This window comes from Plectropomus leopardus, chromosome 8, assembly GCF_026936395.1.
Source record: "Plectropomus leopardus strain MGB_pleo_1.0 chromosome 8, ASM2693639v1, whole genome shotgun sequence".
NCBI classification, from domain to species: Eukaryota; Metazoa; Chordata; class Actinopteri; order Perciformes; family Serranidae; genus Plectropomus; species Plectropomus leopardus.
Window position 1 is genome coordinate 17,683,181 of NC_142183.1, and position 9,135 is coordinate 17,692,315.

Sequence of the window (9,135 nt, forward strand, 5' to 3'; positions counted from 1 at the left end):
TACCGAGGACCACTTTGAAGTTATTATGTGATGTGGTGTGTGTAATGACGGTGAAAACCTCAGATATTACTGTCAGCCAGAGTTCATCTACTACATGCTTAATTTTCTGAGAAATTTACATCCAGAGGGCAACAACACTCTGAGAGAATGCCAAGTCTTCTTTTTAATTAGGAATGAGATCATCGCTCATCTTACTGTGATACACCAGTGTAGATGACAACCATGACTTATGATTATGGTTGTGAAACCCATGCACTTTGTAAAAATCTCCCTCAGTGTCTCTCTCTGAACTTACTGCACAATATAGATCTCAGTGTGAGAGAACTGCAGGACATTTAAGGACAAGTTCCACATCGTCCCGCCAACACACAAGTCCAAACATGGTGATTTTATAGAAAATTATAATATTTTTGCCATCACAAGAAATTCAGTTTTGTAATAATAATAATAACGCGGCTCTGCACAGAAAAACAAACCAACAAACACATTTTCGCTATAGCAGGAAACAATATATGAGCCCTGCCCTCTCACTTCCTGGAACAGTCTCGGCCAATTGATAGCATTATAAATATCAGACAGCTACTGTATAGATACCAGATTACTTAGGGGCATGACTGGCACAAGTACAGTTACAGCATAAAATACAGAACATGACTTGGCATTCATTCTTTCTCTAAACTAGAACAATAGCAAACGTAAAAAAAAAAAGAAAAGGCTTAAAATCATGCATCACCAACACTCAAACAAAATGATAAAATGTGAGGCAACTACATAGTTTACATCACCATATTCATCCATCATCACAACACAAAGCCAAAAAATCACAATATTTGCTGGTGTTACACAAAAACGATAAAAGCCGTTCTATTTTTAAAATGGTGTGTTGAAACAACATGAAACCCAAACTGCTCCTGAAATATATAAACAAACTATCACAAAAAGCAAATATTTGAGATTTTGAACCTTCTGATTAATTTTCCACTATATTCTGTACTGTACACTGTTAAAAAAACCCACTGTAAAATAACAGAAAATGAAAGATGAAATTTTCTGTGTTTATTTGGCTTTTTAATGTTTAATGAAAGATATAAAAACCTGAAAAAAACCCCACAGTGCATTACTTATAAATATGGTTGAAAACTGCTGTGATACAAAATCAGCTTAACAATTACAGAAAAAACTATTTTGACTTGGGTTTCATTGTGTCATTTTATGTAAATATACTTATATATTTAATCAATATTCACTGTCATAAAACAATATACCACTCATAAAACATTTGATTTTTTTTTAAATAAATGTCAAGATATTGTCAGTTAACAAATTAGTACAATTATAATTAGAACTGCATGTTATTAACACATAATAACTGTGGAACTGTATAATATATAATATTATATAACAATATATAATATATATATTGTTAATTTGATATCATATAAAATGTAAAATTAGTTTTTGTGTGTATTGTTACATAAAAAATCTTGTATATTAAATGGATGTTTAATGTTAAAATGTTTTAAACTATGTGGCACTCCAACTGTTCCTGAAATATAATTTTGTTTTGGATCAAAATGTAACAAAAGCAAATCTTTTATATTCAGACATAGGATATACATTTTTCCACAAGGTAGCACAATATATAATTTGTGCTGTTTCATCAATGATTACAGCAGATCGACCATCAGTGGAGAAAAATGCAAAGGTTTTCTAACTGTGTGTGTGACGCACTGCATTTCCCATCAAGGCCCCAGGCAGCTGAGCAGCTACAGTGAGCAATATTCCTGCTGATCAGATTAGTAGCACCATGCTGCTGTGTGCATAAATGTGTGTGTGTGGGCGTGTGTGTGGGTGTATACAGTTTGATTTTGTGTGTGTGTGCTTACAGCCGTGCACGTCATACCCTGTGACACAGGAAGGAGTTGTTTCCAATGCAGTGCCCAAGCCTTTTCCTGCTGATGCTGGCATACTGGCACAAACGACACCTGACTTCCTGTCCTCAGGGATGGGTGATCGGATGCTCAGGGGCAGGATGGTCACACCCTCCAGAAGTTTACTGGCAGGCATGGAAACCTACACCCACCTTCTCTCACCATGCTGCGAGGTGCTCACTCAGGATGGGCTGGGGCTGCAATATACTGTAGAAGTGATGATGTGTGATGAGGTTACAAAAAAAGAAATGAAAGAGGAGGATGTGAAGAAATTTCCATCACTAAGCTTATTATTAATACTGTTGTTAATATCTATATCAGGAAATCAAATTACACTACCAAAACAGAAGTTCATTTAAGGTGAATTTGATGGGAGTGTGAATGATACCATAGCATGAGTCATATGTATTGTGGCTATAATTACAATAGGAGCATCACTGTGGTCGTTCACGTTTCAGGTTGCTGTGTGGCCCTCAGGAACATGTGCGTACCCATGCAGTTATACACACGTGTTTGCCTGCACATGAACTTTCCTGAACGCCACACCAGCCCTACCAGGGCATTCAAGCTCTGCCTAAAAAGACAGTCTCCCGCCTCTAAACCCTTATTAACTCCTACCAGCACACGGATTAAGTCCTGCGATCCAGACAGCTAACAACCCTGTATGTGTCTGGTACAAGCTGCTCATCCATTCACAATGCTTTATGACTGGCTACAACTCACAGCCTCCCTCCACCACCTCCCGCAGAGGGACATTTGCAAAACAAGTGCTTAGTTGAAGGGGACAGAAGAGGGTAATTGGGGGTGTATTTCAGAGATTACTGGAAGATGGGGAAGCAGAAGGGGATAACATGGACATTTTGACTGATGCAGGCTTTTGAAAGCAGATGTCACTTGCTGTGTAGCCAGAATGATGAACTTATTTTAAAGGTTAGCTTTTAAAGGAAAACACCACCTAAATTAAGAATTCCAACTATGTAGTAGTTCCATTGCCCTGGAGAGTTAAACATGAGCCTCTCTCTCTCAAAGCTAGAAACAAAAAAGTAAGTATCAAACTTGTGAAATCATAAAGTAGGGCTGTCAGCGTAAATGCGATGTGATTAAGGTCCATACATGCATGTTTTGTTTTGTTTTGTTTTGTTTTGTTTTGTTTTGTTTTGTTTTGTTTTGTTTTGTTTTGTTTTGTTTTGTTTTGTTTTGTTTTTCTTTTGCTTTAGTCGCAGATACTCCCAGCTGACATTTTCATCTTTAAGAGGCTGTACTGTTTTATGGCTAGAGTAATGATACTAACACTAGGAGACCTAAGTAATCCAGTGGTACCAACCATGTCATGCGTGTTTCTCAGGAAGGGGACTAAATAACACTCCAAAGATAGGCTAAATTTTGGCGACAGAAAAAAAGCATGGCCATTTCACAGGGTCTTCTTGCTGACTGTCCTACAGACACCGTTTCAACACTATTACTACCTCCCGTGGCAGCTTAAAGGCGAGACAACTCTGTCCTCCCAATCTGCAATCGTACATTTTATACAAGAACGGCAAGGTGGCAGAACAACACGATATTCCAGCTTATGAATGATTTTGTTGACACACAGAATTTTTTGGCACTTTCTTAGACAACAGAAATAACATATAATAATTCTCAACAAAGGGGCATAGTTTCCCCTTTAAGACAACCCCCCCCCCCCCAACATCTATTGAGTTATGGAGAAAACTCTGATATATACTGCTACATTTCCAGTTAAGTTATATAAAACATATGGGTGACTGCTGAAGAAATGGCTGCTATTAGCTAACTGATATCGGTCCAACTCAGATGAAGTTTCAGACCAGAGAGGGCAGACGGGGCAAGAGGCATTGAAGCGTTATGTGCTGGGTTTTCCACGTGCACAGAGGCATGGGCAGCACACTTAGAGCAGACACTCCTGCAGAGTCAGTGTACTAACTTCTTTCTGGGTGTAAGGACAGGACATTTCAAACACACACACACACACACACACACACACTCACACACACAAAACACTCTTGGGAGCATGGATTAGAAATATTGCCCAAGATTTCACTGTGCTTGAAATGCGACCTTTTGGTGCAGACAATAGGGATCAATAACAGGAATAAAATAATGATATGAGTTTAATCGATAGACATACCAAGAAACAAGTGACATTTTTCTTTTCCTATAATATTTAATCATTTTATCTGGCTTATGACTCTATTGTGACACACCGTATGTAATGTTGCATTGTCACGTTCCTGTTGGAAACTGTTTTGCAACAGATTTAAGGGTGTGGGAAAATGCTTGAGAGACTACCTTGCACAACTGCATACTGAAATTCCAGTCCCCAGTTGCAGAGTGATTGCCTTGAGTAAGTCTTATTCCTTTTCAACCTGAATTGGGTGAAATGTATAAATAAACAGAACATCATAGAGGCCAAATAAGTTTAATCTGAGGACAGTGATGTAGTTCTCTAGTAAGTAGGTCAGACTCACTTGCAGCTACTTCTCAAAGGCAGACATGACCTATTACAGATATTTCACATATAATTGGGAACCACAGCACAGTGCATTAGGCAAACCCAGTGAACTACACATTTGACAGAAATTCACTTTCCCACTGACTGTATGCCAACTAGAGCACAAACCCTGAGCCACAGCTCCTTACGAAAGCAAGAGTCTAATGCATAGCAGCAGAGGGATATACTGTACCCCTGGCCTAGAGTCTCGTGTGATTAGGGAATACGACCCTCTTTACAGACCAACCAACAGTCCTGTAAGCTATATATTAATCTGATCAATTGTGAGAGTAACCACTGAAGGTATGCAGAGTTATAAACACAATGTTTTGAGTGTTTTGCAAAGAAGCTATGGGGCAAGTGCAGTATATTCACATTGTTTGCATTTACTATTGACTTTGTAAACAATATGTTGCACAGTTTATCCTACAAGTAAAGCAAACTTGAAATGAATGCATACTCTTCACACAAAACAACACGCGTACACTTATCTGGTTTTACAATGTTGTAATGGTGGCACTCCAATACAATAATTATACCTCTATAAATCAACCGCAGACACTGTTTCATAACCTCTTCAGCAGCCCTGTCTTGCTAACAGCAGGTAGATTAGGGACTAATGTTTGCACCCGTGTGAGATGTTTTGACCTTGTTGCCAGTTTGTGAAAGTTACATAACGTCCCCAGACAGTTGAAAAAACAAATGGCCAATTAATAGTGTCTCCCTGGAGAGCGTCAGCCTGCCGCTGCGATGACAGTTCCAGCTAGTCAGGACTGGTGCAGCTGCAGGTGATGTGATGTCTGTGTTTAAGCTTACATTTCAGAGGTGCAGATTCCATACGTGTTTGGATGTACACACTCGAAACCTGCCTGGGCTCACAAGACATAACATAACATTTTCAGATTTTTAGACTTTCAATAGCAATCTCCAAAAATCTGATCAAAAAAAGCATAATTTATAGGAATTTTCAGAGAAATTTAAGTAAAGCTAAGAGTGAAGTCCATCTTGCCTCCTTTTTCAAGCTTTTGGGTAATATATTTAAACTTAAAACTATTGAAATGGATAAACTATTTCAATTTCTGATCATTTACACACAGCATGTCAAGCTTTTGTCAAGACAAAACAGTATTATTTATAAATATTTAATTATATATTATATTGTATTGTATTGTATTGTATTGTATTGTATTATATTATATTATATTATATTATATTATATTATATTATATTGTATTGTATTGTATTGTATTGTATTATATTATATTATATTATATTATATTATATTGTATTATATTGTATTATATCATATTCTTCTTGGCGTATATCTTTAAAATTATGTAAAAATCTGAAAGTATTGATTTTTTTATGATGAATTGTCTGGTCTTGAGCACAGTGATGCTTTGTTGGAGTTGACCTGATTGTGTGCACACCCCCTTCATTGATTGCACCTCTGACAATTATCTAGTGCTGCTCTGATTTGCTGCCACCTGACGCCAGCCTTGGTATATCAGTGAGCTGACACTTTTACTCTGATTTAGACTGTGAGCTGAAATGTTTAGGTACTAAACGCATTTATTAAAGGGATTTTAATCTTTGCAAAGCAGTGTGCCTTGACATGTTTGGTTACATCTTTTTGATCAAATTCTAACCTTCCCCCTAATTTTTTAGTCCCATTAAAAACATTGCTCAAAGGGACACTTAACCCCAAATTTAAAAAAAAAAATATATCTAGAAAATGTATTTTTTTCCTACCTGTAATGCTTTTTATCCATCTAGATTGTTTTGTTGTTGGAGATATCATGTCATAGAAAAATCTGCCTTCTCCCTAATATAAGAGAACTAAATGGCACACGGCTTGTGGTGCCTAAAAGTGCCAAAAAATACATTTGTAAAGCTTTGAAAAGCATTCCAAAAATCATTACCCTGTTATTCAAGATAATCCACGGACATTGTTGTGAGCAGTTCATGTAGGAACTATTTTCTCTCTATCAAACTACACCTGACAACCATATCACAGCCCAGAAGTGCAGACGAACATCTCTTGGGCAGATGTCTCAAATACTCAGCCACTCACACCAAAACAATCTAAACTGATAAATAGCACTGCAGGTAAGCGATAAAACAGGGTTGAACTGTAGCTTTAACTCACAGTAATATATAAAATATATAAAATGCTGAAATAATGGAACTAATATACCCTTATTCATCTGATAGATTTTAAATTCTTAATCACTAGAGTAGGAGTAAAGGTTTTAATGTTCTTATTTGCGTGCTTGTGTCTGTATATAGCCTTTTGTATGAGCATATGTGACACTGTGTGTCTGCGTGTGTTTTTGTGTGGCGTGCTTCACAGCAGAGCGGGGCCTACGCCCAGCTCAGGAAGAGGTAATCCTGAGGTGATGACAGTCTGGCCTCACAGGTATGGCAACAGCTTCTGCATAGGTCTGACCTGAGATGAGGTTATGTAATATTAGATAGAACACCTGCAGATCCCATCCTATCCCATCCAAGCCATATGACCTGTTTGAATGCTTTACTGTCTGTGAGTGTATGTGGCGGTGTGCGCCATGGCCCTGTGGCCTTGCAGATTTTTAAAAACACTAACTCTGCTGTAGCATAATGCCCGTGCTGTTAGCAAACAATTCAGCAAGCGCTTATCTGCCCTCTGTGGGCAGTGTGCATGCATGCTTTGGAGGATTGTGGTCACCTTTAACACAAACCAAAGAGAAAAGAAGAGACGTGTCGCCTGGTAAATTCATTTCACTAGCATGTTATGAAACATTTGGAATACTTTTTCATATACTTTATTTTTTCATTAAAGTAGTACAACATGTCAGCCAAATAGGTTAAGATGCCAGTACTCATGCAACAAAATGAAAGAGCTACCTCACTGCTCATAGTGCTTAATATAATAATGAAACCTTTTCATGTATGGTCTGTGCTGTTTTATAGTACTGTTATATAGAACATGAAGTGTGCTTTTTGAACTGGAAGCCAACTGCCTGACAAATTACACTCTTTCCACTTTCCCAAAGGTTGTTCTGGCGCAAAAGCGGGAGGATTAAACAAAGTTATACAACAGCAGGATACTAAGGTTTCTTTATGCAGACGTCTAAATTGGGCTCTTGGGGATTCTGCACTGTGAGGTGATAGTAAATGAGAGAGATCTCATACTGACTGAGATCTGCAGGGAGAAGACAAATCAAAGGAGGGAAGTTTTGATCTGAGGAGTTTGCTTTGGGGCTTGTGTCTTTGGTTTGAGTCAAGAGGTTAATGCCTGTGTGTACCCGCAATTTTGAAGACGTCCTGCTGTTTTGTGGAACTATGATAGAGGCAAACAGACATCACATACAGCAACCACAGAGACGCACACAGATACATTAACATAATAATAGGTATAGAAGTGGGCATTCACGCCCACACGCTTCCACCCATGCAAACATATACACACCAATATGTGATTTTCATCTCATGCCGCTGCCTTCTCTTACAAAATCTGTCCTGAGACAAACAGGACACGCTTTGACATTTGACTTTTACTATAAATCTATAATTTTATAGTGTTTTTCATAAAACATATAACTTCCAAAAGCAGTTGTGAGAGCACACATATACTTCGTAGCGATAAATGAAAAAAAATCCTTCTAGATTAGTTAAAACTACAACATGATAACAAACTGTTTACTTGGCAAGACTCGAGGTGAACCACACATACACAACCTGTTGTTCAGAGGCAGCACAGGCGCGCTGCGAGCACAAGAATAACTCCTCTGACTTTTATACCTCAGCAATATGCAGAAGTGGATCATGTGACAGTGAGGCGGCATTTCTACGTCTTTCCATCACGCCCTGCTGATGTTATGTACAGCGCTGATACACTGAGGTAACTTCTGTGACCACAAACTTCCTCTATCTGTGACAGCAATCAAGAACAGTGGCAAAACGACCCCAGGCCAAGGGCCCATCCTTAGGGTGGCTCTGCTTCCTGTGATGAAAATACCCCCAGCGAAAGTTCACACATCTGTCAGGACATGCACGAGTGGCCCAATTTAAGCTAAGTGGTGAAATACATTGAGAAAGATCATATGGAGGCAACCTTGAGCAACAACTATACATTGTGAGAAAGTTTAAAAGATTTGTGTGAATAGTGAATGATGATTTCAAGAAGTTGCAATTGAATTAGCTCTTTCATTACCAGAATACCCAACAGGATGGCAAATTATTATTTTTTCCTTGGTTTATAAGAAACTCATATTGCTAAACTGGAAAAATAAGGAAAGACCTACACTTCACTGTACTTGTATGAAATAGTTCTTGAGGACTGAAAGGCCAATGTTGTAAAAAACAACAAAGATGATTTTTGACAAGATACAGAGCTCAGTTTCTGACACTCGCAAAGTCACACACATAAACCCTGAGGAACTGTTTTTGGGAACTGTTTTTCATTTGTTTGTATGTGTGAGTGTGTTTGTGTGCTTATCTGTGTGTGTGTGATAAGTATTTATACAAGTTAGTGTGTGTGGAGATGCAATATCTCCTGTGATGACAACCCTATGTGATTGTATGATACTGATGAATGAGGAATTCAGACAGGGTGAAATTATGAAATTTGATTTCTTGAAGAAATGATGATTATGTCACTTGGAATATGAAATGATATGTTGTCAGAACCAGACTCACCCAATAATAATA